The sequence below is a fragment of the Tenebrio molitor genome, chromosome 7 (assembly GCF_963966145.1).
Source record: "Tenebrio molitor chromosome 7, icTenMoli1.1, whole genome shotgun sequence".
Taxonomy (NCBI): Eukaryota; Metazoa; Arthropoda; class Insecta; order Coleoptera; family Tenebrionidae; genus Tenebrio; species Tenebrio molitor.
The window spans coordinates 8,888,843-8,911,737 of NC_091052.1; the positions used below are offsets into that span (position 1 = coordinate 8,888,843).

The 22,895-nt window shown below is 37.5% G+C and overlaps 2 long non-coding RNA genes across 2 annotated transcripts; one reads left to right on the forward strand and one right to left on the reverse strand.

Moving 5' to 3' along the window:
* Positions 1 to 2,179: 2,179 nt before the first annotated feature.
* Positions 2,180 to 16,543, reverse strand: LOC138135280 (uncharacterized). Its single transcript, XR_011160913.1, has 4 exons — positions 16,285 to 16,543; positions 16,123 to 16,236; positions 3,613 to 3,698; positions 2,180 to 2,455 (listed from the first exon to the last, which is right to left on the reverse strand). It is a non-coding gene; the product is annotated as an uncharacterized lncRNA (long non-coding RNA).
* LOC138135279 (uncharacterized) lies at positions 2,380 to 3,906 on the forward strand. The gene is made up of 3 exons (XR_011160912.1): positions 2,380 to 2,488; positions 3,007 to 3,142; positions 3,605 to 3,906. It is a non-coding gene; the product is annotated as an uncharacterized lncRNA (long non-coding RNA).
* Positions 16,544 to 22,895: the final 6,352 nt, after the last annotated feature.

Here is a 22,895-nt window from a genome sequence, read left to right on the forward strand (position 1 = left end):
AATTTTTCATTACAACAGAAAAAATATATACATAATTTAGAGGGCGTCGTTTACAATTTTCAGTTTCATCATGTGATGAAATTGGAAGCTTCTTACATTTTGAAAATACTTTTTACCTGCAATTTTATTATTTCAACCGCAAATGTTTTAGACAGTTTGTTAGTGAACAACCTTTTGTTCTAATTAAAAAATATGAAGTTTCGAAGCTCAGAACGAGTTTGTTCATTTTCAACAAATATAAATATTGTGTCAGCCAAAGCTTTTATGAAATAATAAAATATGAAATATTCGAAAATGTTTTCTCTGAAAATTTATTACAAATAGTTTCTATCTTCTCAATCGGTTAAAACTAATACTAGTGCAGTAAGTACAACTAAATTGTTTTTTAATAGAGAAATTCTTAAATACAAAATGTAAATTATTTAAAAAACATGTTATTGTTCAAAAATGTAAAAACTTTTTTTCTTTAAATTAAACCAGCACTATTTATACGAAAAACAAAATGTTATCTGGGAAGCGATTTCTACACCCACGTTTAGGAAAAAATAAGAAACCTTGAATGAATTCTGTCGAATTTTAATATGTAATACTCGAAACGAATAACACATGTGCCACAACAATTTACTTTCAGCGATATACGAAATAACATCATTCAATTCAATTCTTTTTTTTTTACAAATTTTCGAAATCTTTATATTTATATACATACAGAGTGGTCCGAGTGATAATGAGCCCAGCCGAATTAAAAGAAAGCTTTTTTCGTCAATGTATTGTGGGTTGCATTTTCAATTTCGTCAGGCTCTTTATTACTCGTGGACCAACCTGTATTTTACAAAAAATGGGTTTTCATAATGAATATAAATAGAAATCCAAAATTAATATCTGAATATTTGCCCGTTTGTAAAACAAATCTCTCAAATCTATCAAAAATCTTTTGGAGAAGTTGTAATTATAGATGAAAATGAATATTATTTCATTGACTTTCCTAGTTTTCAAATAAGCAGACTGGAAACATTCGTGAGTTAGGAGTACCAAGTATATAATAAAAGAATTCAAATAATTTTTAATTTGTGCACAAGATGTACTTTTTTATATTTTATGATAAATTACATATTATTATATTGAATTGAATGAATGTATCGGGCGTTCAAATGAAATCCTGGGCTGAGTTTAGAACAGTGTAACGTTTGAATTTCCCGCCGTTAGACACGAATGACATTTGTTTATGTTTAATCGGGACATAATTGAACATGTTTGTTTTCAGCAAAGGGTGCCCTTGGATATTTGCTTTGAAAATAAGAATCGTTACTTATTCTATTTTTGATGTAAAACATTGCAAAGAAAGAAAAAAGAGAAAAAATTTTTGGCTCTAAATTTTAGGTTAGCTGTCAACATGCTCCAATTAATCTACGCTTTAAAAAAGCACAACAATTGACGGTTTCCAACGCCTTCCCAGCCCAGGGTTTCATTTGAACGCGCGATATGTACTATGAAACCAAAACAACACGGAAATACATATTAATAAACTATTTCTTGGCGTTCCATCTGATGTAAACGGTGTCTTTCGATAAGAAATGGCATATTGTACTTTTTGGAAAGAATAGTAACAAAGTATGTAGTTTCATACGAATATGATGCATTTTCAAATATGCTAATAAAATTAATTCTCCCAGTCTAGATATTTTGGAACAATTGGAACTTTATTAAACAAACTGGCTTCGACGTCACCTCTGGACTGACTTCACCAGGTTTCATCTTAGTTTTGACGCTGATTAAAAACTTTTTATGCAATAATTTAATTATTAAATTCGCTTTAACCTAGTCTTGTCGTTGAAAGTCGACAGATGGCAGCTGTATCAGTTGTGTTATATTTTGCGCCTTTTTATCACTTTATGTTTTTATTTGACGTTAAATGTATGTCTCATAATAAAGACATATAGAATTAGAAATAATGTTGACGAAGAACTCCGTATTCAAGAGAGAAGAAATTAAAAAAAAAATCAATTTTTATTAATGAATCTGGATTATATTCTTTAATTTTTATAAAAAGAGGAATGTATTCATTTTTTCTATTGGACCCTAATAATGCGTTGATTTTCTATGTTAAAACGTTTTGTAGATTATAAAAATTTAAAAAAAATATACATATTTTTTTAATTATTATTTTATTTTTATTCACGTTTACACGGTAAGTATATATTTACATAGTTTTAAATTCACCGATTATTATTATTACTATTATTATATGCCGCTGAAAATATTTAAATGGAGGTGTGCGTCAAAATAGTATTTATTAATATTTAAATGCTGTTTGAATTTACCGCCGTGACTAAGTTGGCACTAGTGAGGTATGTTGTCTGTCACTATTGTTAGCCATCTTTCCCCTAGTTTCCTCGTTGTCGTTGCGGTTGCACTGTTGCACATCTTGGGTGTGCATCTCGGCCCAGTCGGTCTTCTTCAACCAGAGAAGTTAACTCGATATTACAAGGTAAGTGAATTAGTATAGCAAATGCGTTCATTTAAATCATTATCCTCAAAGTTGGCGTTGAAGAGTCGATTGTGAACGGACTCGTGTAAAAACGTAAGATAAGATAAGCTGATCCCTAATCCGTATAGTGCGTTCACGATCGACTCTTCAAGGCCAACTTTGAGGATAAATTTAAATGAACGCACGATACCACTATTACTGAATTTCAGTAGTAGAAATGAGGCTACTTCTGCATAGACAATATTCGGTTTTATGTTTTTTAAGTATGAAACATTTGCTGTTTTTGTAACATATTATGCATAAAATAGTATCTTATTATAAGATCATTGATTGTGACTCCTTGTGTTGGAGCACTCCTCACTGTGTTCGTCGTCGGTTAGAAAAAAATATTTTTTTAACCTACAACTACATACATCTAGGTTGTCTTATATTGGAATACATACCTATTACTTTTAGATTAAATCCTGTTTACGTTTAGTGCATAAATGTGTGTTACCTAATATTTTTTTATGTTTCAGCTTTGTGAAAATGAATAGTCGGCGTGTTACAATGCGCAAGTCTCAACTGCTTCAACCTGAAGAGGTTAGGAGTGTTAGGACCCAACGGAAAAAAAGAAGCATAAGCGAGTCACGGCAAGCACACCAGACCAATAATGTAATTACATATAAATTACTATCCAGTGTTCATTCATCCTTATCTGTTTGTGTCTTTATGGCTTGGTTTTATCAAAAGTAGGCATTGAAGAGTCGATTGTGAACTCACCACGGATTACAGATCACGGATCAGCTGTTTAAAGCTAACCTCACTTTTTGCGTTGTTTGTGTTTTTACTCTGCAGACTGACAAGTAGTGCGTTCACAATCGACTTGAAGACTTGGAGGTAAAATTTTAAAAAACACACAATACATGTATCCGTCAGGTTGCATGTCTCTTGTCAAAAAAGTATACTTCGTCCAGCGAGTGATTGGGAGATTTTAAATTGTAGAATTTAGTGATTTTTATGTCAACCAATCTCTTGCTGGACAAACTATACTATCTATTTATGTAGAAAATGTTCACCGCGGTAATTCGATGTTAAATTAAATTATGCGGTTGTGTTACATGGTTATTATTACAGGCTGCTACCTTCAAAGAACAACGGATGTCCATAGAAGAGAGGAACGGGTCTTATTCGGGCGACTTCGTTACACAAATTGATGAAGTAAAAACCTCTATAAAAGAAAATTTTCGGTTACTTGAAGAAGATATTCGTCGAATGATTAGAGAAGAGCTTCCGGAAATGATAAAAAGTGAAATAAAAAAACAATTAAAACATTTGTTAAAAGTGGCTCATGATTCTCTTTAAGCTTATTTGATTAGTTATTTGGAGTATGTATTATTTTATAGTAAATCTTCAGGTTATTTACCAATTACTCATTCGTTCTCGTAGAGTAGTTAATTGAATATAATTATTTCTATTTAAATTTCTTTAACAGTGTATTTAACTTGGTTCCTTTCAATATGAAAAAACTGACCCATATAGTAGTCTTATTTTTTATTGAATTAAAAAAAAAATACAATTATGTACAAAGATGTGCAGATCCGCAAAATGTTAGGTTTTTGTGGGAGAGAATGTAAAGAGCAGTGCAGGTCTCGGATCCACTTGTGCAATAATTGTTACGTTGGTCGTTTAGAAATGTGCAAGACGTGGTGAGAAGGGGAGAAGGCGTTTGGTATTTTTGTTGTAGGAGCGTGTCCTTGCTTTTATCTTGCAGGGTGGAAGGCCCACGCTGACAGTGACAAAGTCAAGTTTGCAAAAACACCATTGTACAGGAAAGCGGTTGGTAAAGGTTTGTAAAACACGAGTCGGATAGAAGTATTGCGAACGTTGGGCGGACGAACAGGGGGTAAGTAACGTAATCGAGTGAAGTCGGGCGAGGATGGCCGGCGAAATAACCCCGGTCGTTTGTCACGATTAGCGGAGGAGGGCCCGGAGCGGCGTCCGGAGTGGCAGGTGGTGGCTCCCGCGGTCACCACTGTATTACTTTCCGACTCCGGGCACTGATTTGACCGGGTAAACACCTGCCGACTAATGTCGCTACTTCATCGGCCGTAAATTCGGCGGCGGCGCGCATGCACGGATATCCGTCGGTGACGGCGACGGTGCATTTATAGCCCCGACAACTCGCCGATATTGAATGTCTGATCCCGGCGAATCACGCAACAGATTGGTTTTATACAACGCGATCGACTCGACCGTGTAATCATAATCCGAAAGTACAAAGCTGGATGCTCCTTTGCGATCCGCTCTGCACCCACGGTAATTGGATTATGTGTGAGAAAAGCGCAGACAGATGCACCGCCGGCGCTCCTTTCAACGCCGATCTGGAAAATGCCGACGAAAATTCGTGCAAGACTCGGTTATAGAAATCCAGGGCTGACCACAAACTGGCGACCAACTGCATTCGCTTTGTGCAGAAACTAGCTAAATTGTCCACCGTAGAAATGCTACGAGTCGCACAAAAGTGCACAGCTGGGAAATCGGAATAAACCCAATCATCGCATCGTATCAATTTGTCTGAGCGTTGAAAATTTGAAAGACTTGCGATCGCTCAATTCATTCTAGACTGGTTAAGAGCAAATTAATTTCTGTCCTGGAGGAGCAACAATTAATCGTCTTCCTATTTTAAGAGGATGAAGGAGAAGCCGCATCAGAAAATTTGTACGTGCGATTTATTACTCGCTTGATGCAGCGTCTGGGATATCTGATAACTCGTCGCGTACATGCAGTTGCTCTCCAAGAGTTATTTATTCAACTCCGAATACTGAAAATCGCAACATCATGCTATTGCAACTTTTAGAGTTTTATTAAATTTAGCAAACATGCAAACTTTTTCAAATAAAGAAAAATTCTCTCTACTCTCTTGTTAATTAAATGTACGAATATAGCACATTTTAATTAAAACAGCGCGCATGAAAAGACTACTATACTTTAATTAACCGTGCCAGTAGTGACCGGCATGAATTTTTTGTATTCAATTTTGTAGAAAACTGATATTAATATGGACCGGGTTGAAATTAATTTCAAAATATGTATCATGTATTTATCACAACACTGCAACTTATTAAGAACATGTTCAAATTTCGTTTGGAACTGTTGGAGCTTGGCTTGAAAATCTACAATCACCTGATGCCACTTCTGCAATAAATCAATCCCACGCGACCCTCACTTCGACAACTGTTTTTTCCTTAAAAATGTAGCGAATTTCTTCAAAGATGTCTCGAAGCTCCCTAACATTTAGACGACCACTTTCCCACTGAGTTCTAAGAGGTGAAATCGCACCACAGATTAAATTGTTGAAATATAGAAAAGTCTTTAGTCTTCGTCTTTCTAAAACAGCTCCCTCCAAACGCCTTCCAGACCCTGACAATCATTTACTCCCACCGTTAAGCTTGTTATTTCCCAATTGCCTAGAAAAAGGCAACAACGGTTATAATCTTCATACCAAGCAAACACCCTTTTGTTCTTCCATCACACCACACAATCCATCTTTTCAGAATTCTCAGGAAAATGATTAAGAAAAAATTCACCAGTTTGAAATTTTTCCGTGAAATTAGATAGAAAATGTTTGGGCCCTCTCAAAAACAATTCAGCAAGTCTAATCTCCCCAGATCAGATCTAGCCCCCCAGGACTCCCCTCTATCGTAATATCTTTACCACGTGATTTTCCAGTTTTTTCCAATTTTCCAGACACAGATAAAGATAGTGAATATCTTCCTCCTACCTTGGGGAATGTCTGGATAGCACCCATCTTAGGATCACAAGATCTTCAAAGGACAATTTTGCAAAATTGACCGCTGGAGAATCTCTTGATACTCCCAATGCATCCTAATATATCCTATCCCGAAATCCAACCGCAAACTTTCTCATCCTTAATCCTAATTTGCTCGTCCTTCCTCTCGTCTCAGTTATCTTTCCGTATCCACCAAGACTCATGACTTGTCTAGAATCCAATGACCCAGAACCATTGCATATCAACGTTGGTCAAAATGTATTGTAGATCATATTTCAACTCAACATATAATTAAAATTAATGTTCCACGATTGAAAAGAGAAGAATAGCTTGAGTTCTTTCCTTTAAAATGTACTAAAAGCGTGTAGTCTTTTCGTCACTTGGTGTGAGATCAGGGTGGTAAGGTGGCTGGTTCAAATCTTTTACATATTTTTAAATTCAAAATATGCTCTACCTACTTTTATGCTTTTGTCTTTTTAGCACAGCCACAAACCTTCTCATTCTCAGCTCTGATTTTTCTCTCCTTTCGTTCTTCTCCTAATCTGTAACAGGTACCAAGTCATCCAGGATGCACCATCAGGACCAGGAATACCCACACCAGAGTGATCCCATCAGAAGAACAGCATAAGGTGGAACAGAAGAGGGACCATGAGGAACTGAAACACCAACAGCCCGGAACTACTACAGATTAATTTAATTTGCCAAAATATATTCTAAAATCTAAATCATATTTTAGTCCAACAGGTCTCAAGATCCTACGACTGAAAAAGCCTTAGCAAATATGTAGTCTGAATTGTTCCTTTTAAAATGCCAAAAACAGCGTCGTCACTTGGTGCGAGATCAGGGAAGTATGGGGGATGGTTCATTACTTTGACGTCTTATTTATTTTCAAATTTTAAAAATGTTGCTCTGCTTTTACGCACTACTCATTTTAAAATTTATTACCATTTCTCTTTATTTCTTTTTTTTAGTGCTTTAAAAAAATGTAAAAATCTACCCTGAGTTATATTCACGTTCAAATGAAATCCTGGGCTGAGTAGGCTTTAGAGAAATTAAATCGTTTAGAGCAGTGTAAAGTTTGAATTTCCCTCCGTTTGACACGAATGACATTTGTTTATGTTTAATCGGGACATAATTGAACATGTTTATTGTCAGCAAAGAGTGCCCTTAGATATTTGCTTCGTTAAGTTATTCTATTTTTAATGTAAAACATTGCAAAGAAAGAAAAGAGAAAGATTTTTTGGTTCTAAATTTTAGGTTAACTGTCAACATGCTCCAATTAATCTACGCTTCAAAAAAGCACAACGCCTCCCCAGCCCTGGATTTCATTTGAACGCGCGATATTTCTGAATTTGGGAAGTAACAAGCAAGAATTATTCAGCTTTTTCATCTGATTTCTTCTGTCTTAACAGAAGTAGTAAATAAAAACAAAAATTTTAAAACACTGTTAGAAAAAGTAGGTAAGTAATTGTCAAAAATCCATTTCTTTTCAAATGTTTCGTTCAATACAGTTGATTTTATCGGAAAATTAGAAAAATCAGTTGTTTTTTGAAGTTAGTACGCTTGAAAGTACACTACCCTCAAGCACCCCAGAGCTTTATCCAAGAAGCAAAAATCCTGTACATGTAATTTTATGAATTATTCAATCTCTTGCATATTTTTCATTTTCATGAATTATGTTTTCTTTTCTTAAACCATCAATCTCATCAAGAATTTTTTCTCTGATTCTCCTTTGCAATTAATTGGCCCCATTATTTTAATTTTTGAACAAAATCGATTAAAACTTTAGTTAGTTTTTAATGTGGTCTGCAATGGAGAGAAGACATTTATTAATGAGCGAACGCAAACAAAACCCAGATAATCGAACTGGTATTGACATAAACGTGGCAAATGGAAGAGCATGAATGTTGAAGCAGTACAAATTTCAGTCTGGATGAAATTTTCATAGCAAGAACTAGTACAGCTCGCACTACATTTCTGACACGTGTCCGTTTTCTCCGTTTCTCATCTGAATAGCAAGCATACATGACACGTGAATAACGTAGTCTGTACAGTTTCGCAGCTTGACAATTTAATGACGGAACCGCATTAAATTTAGATTTGCGGTTGGTCATCCATTTAGATCTCGATTCGGCAAAACCTGCAGCCGTTTGCAAACTAGAAAATTTTCCGCGTTCGTCTCGAGTCTCAGAGGATGTCGCTTGAAATGGTGTCGTTTTTAAGGAAAGTCCTAATGTTCCGGGGGCGGCATTTTTCCGCCATTTAGAGTCCGGGCCATCTCTGACGCAGTTGCGTATTCCAATTGTGCCAGAAATTAGCGCCTAAATTAAGTCGAAAATGTCGGTCTGGGAAATTGGAGTGGGCGTTGTGAGACCTGGCGTGACGTTTGTAGAAATATATTTTAAACAGTGGCACCATGACGAAGTAAATAAAAAAGTAAATAGAACCCTCCGGAGAACGACACGCCTGAGAAAAAAACGACAATGAAATGCAACTCATTTACCACGGCACCATACGAGATGTTACATGGCGGAAAATTAAGTTGGGGTCGGAAAATCTACTCGCCTCCCCGTGTAAAACATATTTTCCACTTGGGTTAAAAACGCGATGGCGACACCGACACACTATTTTTAAAACATGGTTCACACATACCCTGGCATTTTCCACAATACACCTTGACACGCGGCGAATTATTAATAAAAAATGCGCGCAAGGAGGGAAGCGATAAATTCCGGAATGAAACTGGAAATGTTTAATTTGTCGCGTCAAATGTACAAGTCGGCGCGATTTTAATATTTCATAATGCGACTTTTCAACTTTCGCTCTGTGCAAACAGAAAAACGACCGACTTTACGACTGTGTTGTGCTTGCATTGTTCGAATGGCTTCGGAAGTACGCATTTCGACTCGCTCAGTTTCGTTTACGCCTTTCAGACGCCGACGAAAAGTGCAACTTCACCTGAAATTGCATCTCGATGAGGCTAAAATAAATTCGAGCTAATTGAATCCACCCCAGAGGAATTGGCGAGCAATTATGGTAACTGCCGGAAAATTGATAACTATTTTTGAATTGGGCTTCTGGGGGGAAAGCTCCGACTCTACTTGGCCACTCAACTTTCGAGCTTTATAACCGAATCCTGACACTGCACAGTGTTCACGGCGAGTTACGTGAGAACGTCCTCCAGGATACAAGACTGTTTCTTATCGAACAGAATTTGGTCTGACAAAGGCAACTCAAACCGGACAAAACAATGTCCATTCATCAGTTCAGACTTTTGTCTTGTAAATTCTTTCGTATTGAACCTTTTCGAGCTTAGTTCTGTTAAAAGAATCGAATCAAATATTTGAATTAAGGTCCAAAATATTAGTTATTTGCATTAGAATACGGTAGGTGTATTTTCCAGCGCGACAACTAGGTTTCAGGCTCGAGGCGAAGCCGAGTGCCTGATTAGTTGGAGCACAGAAAAATACGCTCCTGAATATTTCCTATACCACTAATTGGAGTGTGATAGATTTTTAATAACCGACTCGATTTGCATGGCATCGACTCGGGCGCCAATTTCCACTAACAATAATCGATTGATTTTAAAAATTTCCAATCGAATCGGTTTCAGCCTTTCAGCTAAAACAAAGATCCCACAAATCGTGGGCGAATAGGCCTTAGTACGGTTAGGAAATTGAAATGCTTGTAAACCTGCTGACTTGCAGAGCGTAGCAGGAAATTGAAATGTGATTAAAGTAAATACAATCCTGTAAGTTTTCGGACTCTCTCCAGTTGTTATCCGGTCGGTCCGGTAAAGTTTTACTCCGGTCAGGTCTTATTTTATTTGCACGGTAAAAAGCTGCCATTGTATTAAGATTTTTTCGTCGTTGATTTGTTGAAAAAATCGTCCTTGTGCTGGTAGAAAAATTCGAGTGGAACGTGCGACATTGTCATTTTATAAAATAATAAAAGTGATAGAAAATAAGGCGTTTATTTCGTTCAACACATAAAACTTCTTTATCGGACAAGGCGCTCATTATGGCAACTTTGTAAAACGGTAACAAACTAGGGAATAAAATTTTAAGAGCTCGAGTTTATTGTGTTTAACGTTTTGGAGAAACATTTTAGTGGCAGCGGTGTTTTGACACCGAGATCGGACCGAGCACGAGCTGATAGTGTTTGTTGACGTTTGTAATAATAAAGGTATTATCTCGCCATTACAGTTCATGATTCGACGCTTTTACCGATGATTAATAAACGAACTAATCAACATGTAAGATTAATTTACATCGGCCAAGATATTTCTTTTGTGTTTGTTTAGTTCTTATTATTGTGATTTTTTTTATAACAGCTCCTACATAATAGAATTAACGGGGTTCTCGTCCCAGTTGAATTACATTTTAATTATAACATCAAACCGATCGACAATGGAAAGTGCTAATCACTGCCTATCGGACGTATCTTTTAATTTCAATTAGCAGAAAGCGAACATTTAACCGGCCGATTTTAACAAGGTAAGGTCACGGCCACAGGTGTGTGAAAATCGAAACTTACTCATGTTCGAATTCAATATCGATGATTCTTTATTGGCTAAAATTACGACGTCGTGTTTCACAAAGAACCTGATTGCTGCATCAAATCTGAATTACATCAAAGCGAACTCAGATACATATTACAGGGTGAAACTGGCTGACGCTATCTTGCACGCTGCTGTTATTTTGCATCTTCACATGCCATTGACAATTTTCTCTACAATTACAAAAATAAGAAATCGTAATCGAAAGCTTGTCAGGGCAAAAACAAACATTTCTGAACATTTTTCTCCAGTAAATTTTCCGTAAATTTTCCTCGATTTCCACTAACAATGTTTTGACATTGTTGGGAAATAAAGCACTCATATGCGACTCGTGCAACAAGAGCATTCCAGAGCTTGGAATTTTTTTTGTAAATAATCGTAATCGAAAGCTTGTCAGGGCAAAAACAAACATTTCTGAACATTTTTCTCCAGTAAATTTTCCGTAAATTTTCCTCGATTTCCACTAACAATGTTTTGACATTGTTGGGAAATAAAGCACTCATATGCGACTCGTGCAACAAGAGCATTCCAGAGCTTGGAATTTTTTTTGTAAATAATTCATGCCTTCAAAAATATACAAAGTGTATCTGCAATACATGTGTCAATTTTAACCAGTGGAAGAACTCGCCAATGTATGAAACTTTTCTCTATAACATTTTGCAAAATTCGCAAAAGTTTTCCAAGATTTTTTGCTCTCCAATTTTTCCCAAATGAGTCGTTTTGTGTGATTAACTAGTCTCTATTTTTTTTTGTAACCATGAAAATTTTTCTATCACAATGTAACTTTTTGACAAAGCTCCGTTTCTATAACAACAGAAATTTTTCGCCCTTATTCATAGCGAGTATACATTTTGAAAATTTTAAATCAATTTGTGACGCTTTTTCCTAAAAAAATTAAATAGAGAAAACGTTTCATTTAACGAGCTCTGCTGTGTTAAAATTAAGACATGCATTTTAAATACACCCTGTATATCTCAATGGAGATATGTATATACAGGGTGATTCTGAAATAAGTTTGGAAACAAAAACCGGTAATTGGTGATGATGAGAAGTCATTGACAAAAAAAATTTCTTATAAAAGTTTTTCCGTTTTCCAGATACAAATGATTGAAAATTTGGTCAAAATTGCTAGTACGCTGCTGAGTTAAAGTATTTTACCAAAGTCTGTCTTGACCCGAATTTCTGAAGTATGTATTTTTTCGATCCACAACAGAAACCAAATTTGTTCAAAAATAATGTTACTTTGGGCCTTTTTGATTGGAAACTTTTAGCATTGTCTAAGTTTTTAGCATCAGATCGGTTGAGACATATTTTTCAAAATTTTGTCTACGGCAAAGAAATGGCAAGGAAAATTTAAATGGTCATTCAAAGGTTCATTTTTGCTTTGAAAAATAAAATTGGACGAATAAACAGTACAAGGAACATAATATTCTTTCCACTTCCATTGTATTGGGTGAATAAAAATTGATTCTGTTATTGGTCAAGGTCAAGAGCGAAAGCTCAAAAGCAGTTCCTGGTTAAAAGATGTCGTTGACTTTTGTCAAAATGCCTTTGATTTATAGATCTAGAGACAAAGAGAATTTTTATCAACACAATGAAAACAGATTCAACATCTTGAATTATCTCCCATTTGTCAAACTCTACAAAAAATGAAGCAAAAAAATAAATGTCATTTAAAAAATATATAATTGCTATAAAATTTATAATGAACATCAGAAACACTTTACGAAGTGCCAACCAAAAATATGTTTGCTCGAAGCCAAAAGAAAAAAGCTAAAGACGAGCTAACGGCGACAAAAAACTGTGTAGATTATGGCGCGATAATATGAAAGGAGTGATTAATTAGCCACATTTCTACATGTTGAACGTCGTACTTTTCTCACCTTATCTCATTTAAAAATGCCACCCGAGTAAAGAGAAATACTGTTGTCTTCGCCGCCATTTGTCGTCGTACTGCTTCCCATTAGAGCGCCGCCGACTCACCGACACCAGATTTCACAGTTTATAAAACAAAGCATATGGAGTTTCGTGGAATCGGAATGTGTTTTGTTTAGATGGAATTGAGCCACATGCACCCCGCATGGATGGGGTGAAACCTCGTAAATTACCCGTATGACACAGTCAGACCAGTTCAAAGAGGTGAGGTAATAATTGTTAAGATTTTTGCAAGTAGACAACATCGTTAGTGGGGCTGCGAAGGGTGGCCCGCATAAATCATCCCCTTTTATCGGTCGAATTTAAAGTTTTCGTCAGCTACTCAAAATTCCTGTTAGAAAGCGGGTATAAGTTGCAACATTTTATTTCCATCGATCGGACCCTCCCGGCCGGGTCTGATTTTTTTATTTCGATAAATGAAACGAATGTAAATGAGAGCAAAGCAAATTGCATCTTTCCGCCAGAATCCCCCGATTTAATTTGGCTGAAAGTATTTGGCCGAGTCCGATAACTTATGGAATTTTTCCGTCGTCAATCATAAAAGCTTCGTCGCGCCCCGACTAGTGCCGTTCCATCATATTCCTCGAATATTTCGTTTATGGGGCCTCTTCAAAGCCCAATATAACGCCAATAATAAACAGTGAATGAGCGCAACAGGAGGCCCCTTTAATTTGCCAGTCAAAGCCAAGCGCGGTCGGAGTCTCCCGAGATTGGAATAATAAAAAATCGTTGTTGGTGATTTTTCCGGAGACCGGCAAAAACTTCCACCCGGCTACAAATAATGTGTAGCGCCCTGTCAGCGGTCCGACAAACTCCCAACTTTATTCTAGAATTATTATGGCAGATCCTCGGCGGCCTCTTTCAAACTTTCCTGTTTGGGGCCGTGACGAATTAACAATGGCGCGAATTAATGCCCCCCGATTCGAATCTGGGGCCGCGTCATGTGCTCGACGGGACCAATTTTTTAATAATCCGGCTCAGTCTATTACTGCCGGAAAAAACGTCAGGGAAAGTTGCGGCGCCGCGGCTTATCGGCGGCAGTGGTGCTCTGCGGTAAACTTTTGATTGAAAATAAACAAATATTGAGGAAACAATTTAAACGTTAAAACGAAAAAGCTAACTTTAATACGGCGCAAACCTGAGTGGAAAACTTTGGTAAAACTGCAACAATACAGTGCACGGCGAAACGAAATTATGTTGAACTTTCTTAGCTATTGCGCTGTGGGGCTGTCTCGTTCCCGGTGCAGGAACAAATTATTCCCTTATTATACGTTTTTTAATAAACGAGTCGGGGCTGCTTTGCACAATATCCATCATCAGCGAGGAAATCACCGGTAAAGTCGTCGGTGTTATGCAAATTCGCGTTTCCGTGGAACATTTTGCAAAACTCGTGTAAAACTGATAGACCTCGACTAATACAAAATCAAACGTCAATCCGACCTGTTCCAGATACAGGGCCGAACATTGAACGCCACTTCAGACACTCGAATAAATTTTAAATGATTAATTGTCAAACACAAATCACATCGAGCCGCGTCGGTTTTTAATAAATCGGTTATTCCGGGGGCGCCACGAAAATAAAACTGTTTAATTATTTGTCGTAATTAGCCCGGCTGTGTAATTAATGGAACATCTTGTGTTTGTTCGCGTCTTTGTTGCATGATGCATGACGCCAATTTGTCATTGATGACGCTCGCCTTTAATTTACTCCCCCATCTTTCACTCCGGCCGACGTGGATTCTTTAAATAACTCCAAATCTCCTATAATAATTAACAACAATAAAACGACCGACGAGCCCGACTCGAGAGGAAACTTCACCGAATCATTTTTCAGTTATAAAATGGCGGAGGTAATAAAACGGGTGAAAAGCTCGACCTTAAGAAAGTACAAAGTAAACAAGTGTTTCGGACCAGAAGTTTCTAATTAAAGAGTAGCTTTGTTTAAGCAGAAGTTAAACTTTTGTAATTCAAATTAATTGTAACAGAGACTAGGAAAATTTAGTGCGCTGCTGGAATTTGTTTTCTAGGTAAATAGAACGTTTTAATTAGGCATTTAATTGCGACCGACGAAAAAATTAAGAGGAGGCGACGGTTTAGTGGGTCGCGCCGAATTTAACATCATTAAAAGGCAATGAACGGGGTTTTACACGGATTATTACTCTCACGGTCCATTCGAACAATTTGAAAATTTACAACGGTCACATGTACATTATTTGTTGTTATTCTCTCATTAAAAGTGCGCCAGAACGAGCAATAAAGATGAAGTAAAGAATGTGAGAGGTGTTTGGGGTGAGGGTAGGCGAGATTTGGGTGGAGGACGAAGGAAATAAAGAGAGGAGCAAAAATAAAGTATGAGAGAAATAAAAAAGTTTCAAAGCAGAGAAAGTGAAAAGGGGTGAGAATGTGGTAAATATTCGTGGTGACCACTTGAAGAAAGAGAATAGAAAAGTGAAAAAACAGAAAAAATCTGGGTTTTAGAATAGCTATTTACAGTAAGAATGAGGAGGCAAAGCTTTCGTTCACGGAATTGTGTGCAATTCAAGTGAACGAAAGCAGCCTGACTCTCGAGTGTTGTATTTGGTTTTGTTCGATACCTTCTTAGAAAGTGAGTCTGTAACTTTAATTTTAAATAAAAATAAATCACATTTTTGGCCGGATCTGTTGCCATGGAAAAGAAATCCAATGAGTGAGTAAAAAACGATGAGCGAAAGTGAAGTGGACGATTGTTTAGGCATCGAACAAACTGATTTTTTAACAAATATTTTAATGAAAATACGGGTTTCAGGTGCTAAAACATTATTTTATGAATTGTAACTTGCAACAGGACTTAGTCCATACATGTGCCTTGTTTAATTCCAGAATTTGCTTTACCGTGGATAATTTGATTGTAATACTTTACATGGTCCAGATTAAATTAAACTTTTGCAGATTAATGCATAATGGAAAAGGTCCGCTGGTGATTTTATAATTATGCAGAGTCAACATTGATTTTCATATTACAAAATAGTTATTTTCTGTGTAACTAGTACCTACCAACAATAAAAGAACAGATGCGTGAAATACAGTTTGATTAATTTCCATTTCTGTTTTAATATAAAACAGTACCGGGCCAATATGCAGTTGTACAAATTGAATATGCATCCGACTTTAAAATGGGAGTGCAGCATTAAAAACGATTTTTATTGTCGCGCTATTAAATGTTTTATGTGGGCACTAAACAAAATTTGTACCTATATTTCCCGTTGGTAATTTATCGTTGTTACACGTTGTTTTACGCGTTTTTTTACTAGAGGGCCACGATTGATGAAATTTATGACCTAATGATACCGTCAAAGTTCACATAGCGCCATAAACATCAAAGGAACTCACCAAGAATTAATGACATAATTACCAGAGTGGTAATAACTTTTATCCACACACTCGTCGTCGCTCCCTCACCTGATGAACCAATAACCGCACACAAAAGGAGTGCGCTCCTCCCGTCTGTCAACGGGATAAATTAGCAATAAAATTAACCGAGATTATTTATACCTGTTGATTTTTGATGTGAACCGCGAGGCGAGAGGATCGTCTCTCTGGTTCAACAATCCCTACAAGGTTGCTACACGACCAACTATGTAAATAATCCCTGCCGTAAATATGACATTATTGCATGCCTATCTATGAAGAACTCCGGTCCCGATTGTTGTGATCTACTGCACTTAGCAGCCGATTGCAATTGCACACCGGTGCATGAATCACGTTCGCCCAAATTCGTGACTTTCACTCGTGACCACCAACCATGGTAATAATGTTGTTCTACTGTCACTGCCAACAGATGACCGATACAGAATCGCAATTGCATGACAACGAGCTTTGGCCGAAAGCGTCTCAATCTCAACAGTTACCTGAACCAAGCGTTTCGCCGAATTTCCTTCTATTGATCCCGTTCCTGCTCTGACCTCACAGATTTCAATTGGGTCTTTAACCCATGACAAATTCATAATGAGGCAGTATCGGAGTCCCTTCTCTCCGGACTTTATTTGGACATAATGAATTCACACTTGATGGGCACCATTCACGTCCTCCACAAAAGACATAATGCCATTTATTACTTGCCAATTTCGTAATCATCCTGACATGACTCACGGCGACACAATTTCGTCAAACCCAAAATTGCTCGCGTTCCGCATGTACCTACTGCGGGACCTATGCTGCTCCAAATTTAACACGAAAGAGACGAGATCTTGATGGCGTCGACTCGTTACCCTGATATATGACGGGCCTGGATGTTGTACACACAATTTCAGGATCACGCGATCCTCAATTACTTATGCAAATCAGGAAGTGGTACGGAGTCGAACCAACGAGGAATATCGCCTCTGATTCATCTCGCTTTATCACTGTTGGGAGTTAATGGGGTTTGCTCGAATGTCAAGGTCTCCGTAGTCAAAAACCAGAACAAGTTCACGCCGACTCACCAATATTACATGAAGTCACTCTCATTTTTATATTTGATTATAATTCATTGTCATTATCGTGTTAACAACGGTCATCAGACGATCAGACGGCGACTTTGGGTAGCGTGATTACGAACCACAGCCGTAAACAACAAGGCTGGTGTTAAAAGGCTGCAGGCCCGGACTCGTATTTTTCCAGCCACTCGAAAAAAAACATCTCGTTTAATTAATGTGTTTGCAATTAAACGTCAAACTACGGTTCTTATTAATTAAAGTTGAGCTTTACGGCATCCGCGTTGTCAAAGCTCGCGTCGAGTCGTACCGTTTAATTAAAATTTGCCGTTTCACATCTTGATTGGGATCGTTTTGGACATTTTTCCAATTAAACGGCGGCTTCGTGTGCGAGATTTCGCGATTGGGGGATGATTTTTGAGCGCCGGTCCTGTCGGGAGGTGATGTGGTAGATGCAGAAGATAGTATAAGGTGTTATTAGGTGCACTAAGCAGGTGCCGAAAGCGACCGGCATCACGTCTGCTTATTACCAGACTCATTATGTTGTTTGAGGCTGCTTAACCAGAGACCTTGCAGACCCACCGAACACATGCTGTATTTATTGGAATAGCTCAAAGCTATCGTAGCAAAACTGACCCGCTCGTTAGATCAAATTAAAAAGCTTCTCTAACAAATTAGAGGGGTTTTTGCACTAATCACCTGATAATTCTACCCTTGGGGAAGAGGGCCAAAAATTAGAGGACGCCTCGAATTAGGGCAACCGGATGAGCTGTGCAGTTTCTGGTTCACGCGAGGTTCATCAAACCATGCGATTTTAAATAGCCCACTTAATACGTTTACAAATAATCAGTTTCTTCCAATGGGCAAAACCAAAATATTACATTTAAAAAAAATCAAAACTGAAATTATTCAATATGTAGTATGTAATAACTTTTTTAAAGCGTAGATTAATTGGAGCATGTTGACAGCTAACCTAAAATTTAGAGCCAAAAATATCTTACTTTGCTTCTTTCTTTGCAATGTTTTACATTAAAAACAGAATAACGTAACGATTCCTATTCTGCAAGCAAATATCTAAGGGCACCTTTTGCTGAAAACAAACATGCTTAATTATGTCCCGATTAAACATAAACAAATGTCATTCGTGTCAAACGGCGGGAAATTCAAACTTTACACTGTTCTAATTAATGTTCTAATAAATGATAACATTGAAAAATTGCTTTTAAAAATCAAAAAGAAGACAATGCATAGTGTTAAAAAAAGTGGTCAACTAGCCTGCTGCTTGCTTTTGTTTCCGCACAGTGTAGCTTCGTCAGTGATATAAATTATTTCGTTTGCAAAAAGGATTTCTTTTTAAAACTAACCAACAAGAGCTTTTCTTATTTTCTACTTTAACCTTATTATTTCATTTGAAGCTTTTCGCCAGGCTTTGTTTTTATGTTTACTTATAATGAAATATTTATTTTTACATCACATTAACCCTTGTTCATGAAATGGCTTCTTCTCAAATAAAATGTTTTCATCCATATCAAATTTTCATAAAATAATCTCCACATTATAAAATCGAGTTGGAGTCGATTGAGAAAACAAAACTTCACCAGTTTCCAAATTTTCTTTATCGAAAAGTAAAATATTAAACGGGCGTGGGAGATATTCCCTCCACGAATTCGCGTGTATTAAACAAATTATTATTTGATAAACATCCAAAATGTTTATAATTTTCCGAACGACTTCATCGAACGTTAATATTGTTCCTTGCCTGAGGCCCTTTGCATTATCCTTTCAAATTAAAACAGACAAAATCACATGTTGCCCAAACTGACATTAAAATGAGAGTAATATTTGTCCATAACGGTGTAAATTTGTCGAACTAACCAAGCAGGAATCATCATCGCAAACGCGCTTTATGAAACAGAACCCGCCTTTATGGCCGAGGTAATCAGTGTATTTGATAAAACGAAATGTTGCGCGCTTGTGGTGGCAGCAATGCCATCGTTTCGTTACCCAGCGTGGAACGAAAAACAGGTCAATCGTTTCGCATAAACCTAGGATTGTCGCGGACGAGACCGAATTAGCTTTTCGAAGCTTTTGTTTAGAGCTTTCATTTTATATCCAAAACGGAAATAGAGAAAGCAGCTTCCGTTGACTCATTCCCGACACTTCACCGTCGGAAGGAAATTCCACTTGTTCTGTGTAGATTTTCGTTGGTGCTTTGTGATTTTTAAAATTCGAACCGCATTTCGAGACACGGCGACTGACACACCGGAGGACGTTTTTATCGCACCTAAGACGTTACACTTTTATGGACACGTTTACGGTTTCAACGAGATTTTAAATCTACTTCTTAGATTCCAGGTAAGGCGAGATACTTCCGCAACGTTTTTCACCACAACATGTCTTCTTTAATTAATCACGCGGTAATTTACGAGCGAAAGTTTGTGTCGCCACCGCAACAACGATAAATTAATAAAACTGCACGACTTCCATCATTTAGCCGAGCCAATAATAAATGGACAGCGAGATATAATTGAAGATTCCTGGAGAGTCACACAGTTTTTCCTGATGTCAAACAAGTTTAACAAGATAGATGAGAATCTAATCCCGAGCCGGTAACCTAAATAAAAAGGAAGCGTGAGAAAACACAGTCGTATACATTTTATTTCCTTTTGTCCTATAAATTACAATAAACTTCCATCGCGGTTGTGCAGCTGGACTTTTTGAAAACGCATCGAGTTTTGTCGAGATGCCGAAGGATATGCGAAATATTCTCTCATTACGTAAACATAAAGATTGCTTTTGTAAATCCCCCTAATGATATTAAATAATGTAACTCGAACCAAAGGCCTTAATGGAACAATCGCAACATTTCGCTCCAGAAGTTAGAATTGTGTTATTTACTTCTGAAAGAGTACAGTCCCACGGACAAAATAAATAAAGAGAATCAACTCCTTGGATGATAATAATAACATCAAAGCACATTCGAGAGACTTCTTCAAACAACGCGATCGTTGCTACACAAGTCGGAATAATGAAATCAACAAACGCTGATAATGAAACTGCATCTCTGCTCGTCTCACCAAGTGACCATATAGAGCAAACTGCCGTCTGCTCTATATCCATCAATCTTGCTCTATCTGGAGAGCTGGACTATGGTGCGGAATTACTTCCTGAAGCGATCTAATTGCAGACAGTTCGTTCTATTTGGTGGTGAGAAAATTTCAGCGCTGAATCGAAACCGTCGCATTAAAATATGTTTTAAACTAAAATTGATAAAGTCCACGTCAGCGTTTTGCGCACGCTAATGGAGCAGAACATCGAACTGCAACAGTTCATTTATCAGAGTGGTTATTATCCAATTTTTCCATCGACATGTAAATGAAGTCAGTACATTAACGTAATCAATTTGTCGGCGTTAATTGTGATATAAATACGCCAATTAGAGTCTTCGTTTCAAACTGTTGTAATTAAGTTTACGTCAATTTTACACTATTCGGAAATTAACGTTTTGAACGGAAAGCTCTGGTACAATAAATTATTTATTTTCGACCGAAAGGGACCCATCTTGAAAGCTCTTTTAAATTATGTTAATGGCTATGACTTACGGAATTCATTAGGTGCAGGTACGGCGCATATCTTGGCCTAATTGTAATTAAGGGCGCTATTTAAAACGTTCGTTTGCTTAATAAATTGCTCTGGAGCAATTAATAAAAATCGGATAATTTCGATTTTTTTGTTGTGTTCGAATTAAATTTAATCAGGATTTAAGTCGACGAAGCTCGTTCTCTTATCACGCTGTGATTAAAAGTGCATTTGAGTAAATGAACCACCGATTCCAGCTAATCAAGTCGTAGTTATTTGGTGCTCGTTAGGGCGGAAGATAACGACCGGAAGCGACCTGCCCTTTTCGAGTTATGGAACGTGTGGCCACTCCGGCCGGAATATTTTAGCGTAGAAAAATTCCGATGGTGCGACAAGTGGAGGATCTTCTTGGGCGATAAATTTTTGGGCAAGAGTTGCGCAGTAAATCTGGCAATTAGGGAGCATTTCTGGTTGAAAAACACGGTCGGCTAAATCTTATTCGTTCTAAACTGGAATAATGTTCGATCGAGGGAACCACAACATAAGCCTCCTAATGGAGTCAAAGCAAACTGGCCCGAATAACGATGAATGTTGGCGAACGGTTTTGAATTTATTCAAGCTCACTCGAATTTATGCGGTGGAATTGTGGAGTGCCAGCGATCCGTCGAAGCATCAAAACGAAGAGGAAAATAAGTGATTTAGCAAACTGGACCCCGGAAAGCAAACAGGAAATCGTCCGGATTCCCTTAATGTTCGTTTTAAATATTCAAAGGCAACGTAAGCAGGCGCAATTACCCTAATTGGCAATTCCGTACCGTCGTCGACGAAAATTTCATAAAATAATTCCCCTTATTTTTTTGACACAGTAAATTGCTCAGTGTAGATGACAGCTTTAAGAACTTGTTGACGTTCGGTTGCCGCCTCTGAAACCGCAAGCAGGAAACGCTGTCAACTGCTCCGATAACGTGTTCGGGACTTTTTCACTTTTTATTTTCAAGCATGCAAGCTGTATGTTCGAAGCGACAAAGACGGCGAATTAATTACCCCAAGTGAGCTACAAATTGATTCGACAACGAAAGACTTTTAAGGGCGCTGGATAACAACGGAATTCGCCCTCATAACGCCATCTGCTTCTTCGCCCTTACAAATAATTGCCAGTTTTTTAACAAACGTGCACACAATGCTAACCGAGTCAGCTGGGGGGTGGCGATCCCACAAACTGATAAGATATTTTGCCACGACCTAATTTAAAAGTTAAATTATTTTACAAGATGTGACGATTTTGACTGCTGTCAATAGGCTGGAACTTGTACCCCCAAGCTTCCCAAAATAAATTCAAAACACCGAAATAATTATCAACGATTGATTTGGATCTATTCATAATTAAATTTATTTTGTAAAGGTCTTGGATTTTCTCATGGGCTATGAGTCATATCTGCGCAAACTACTCAAGTAGGCGCTACAAACCGAGCGGAAAACATCGTCTTTGAATTTGAAAGTAGTCGACGTTTATCGCTCCGCCTGCGCGCAGATATTTCCAAGGTCACAGCCCATGAGAGAATCCAACACCTCTACTTTGTTGAAGGCGGTACGAAATTGTCGGGTCAATTTCTTAAAGAGGCAGCCGTGTGACTAATCAACTTAGGTTACAAATAACCGGAGGAATTCAAAGCGCGAGGACGAACTTTCCTCATCACCGGATTCGAAGGAAGAAAAAAAATGTGGAAATTCAAGTTTCACCGCGTTATTATTCATGAAAGAGCGATTATGCTAATGCGTAAAATAATCATGAAAAAGGTTTTTGTTGGGACACTTTGTGACAATCGCTTATAAATAGCCGTCATCCTTAACCGGATTTAAATACTTCCAAAACAAGAGGAAACATTACGGGAACACCTGCCCACCGAATTTCTTTTTTTCGAGTTGCGAATTTTTCTCCGTGATCGCCATAAAAATTAAGCTTAAGTTGTCACCTTATAAAGCGTCATCATTATTTCCCAACGACAGCCAATTTTTAAGCTCGAACCGCGCAAACATCGTGCACGACCAAATCCTTTTATGGCAATTTTTTAAGTGCGATTTAAGGACGCCGCACGGTCCTGCTTCGGAAAT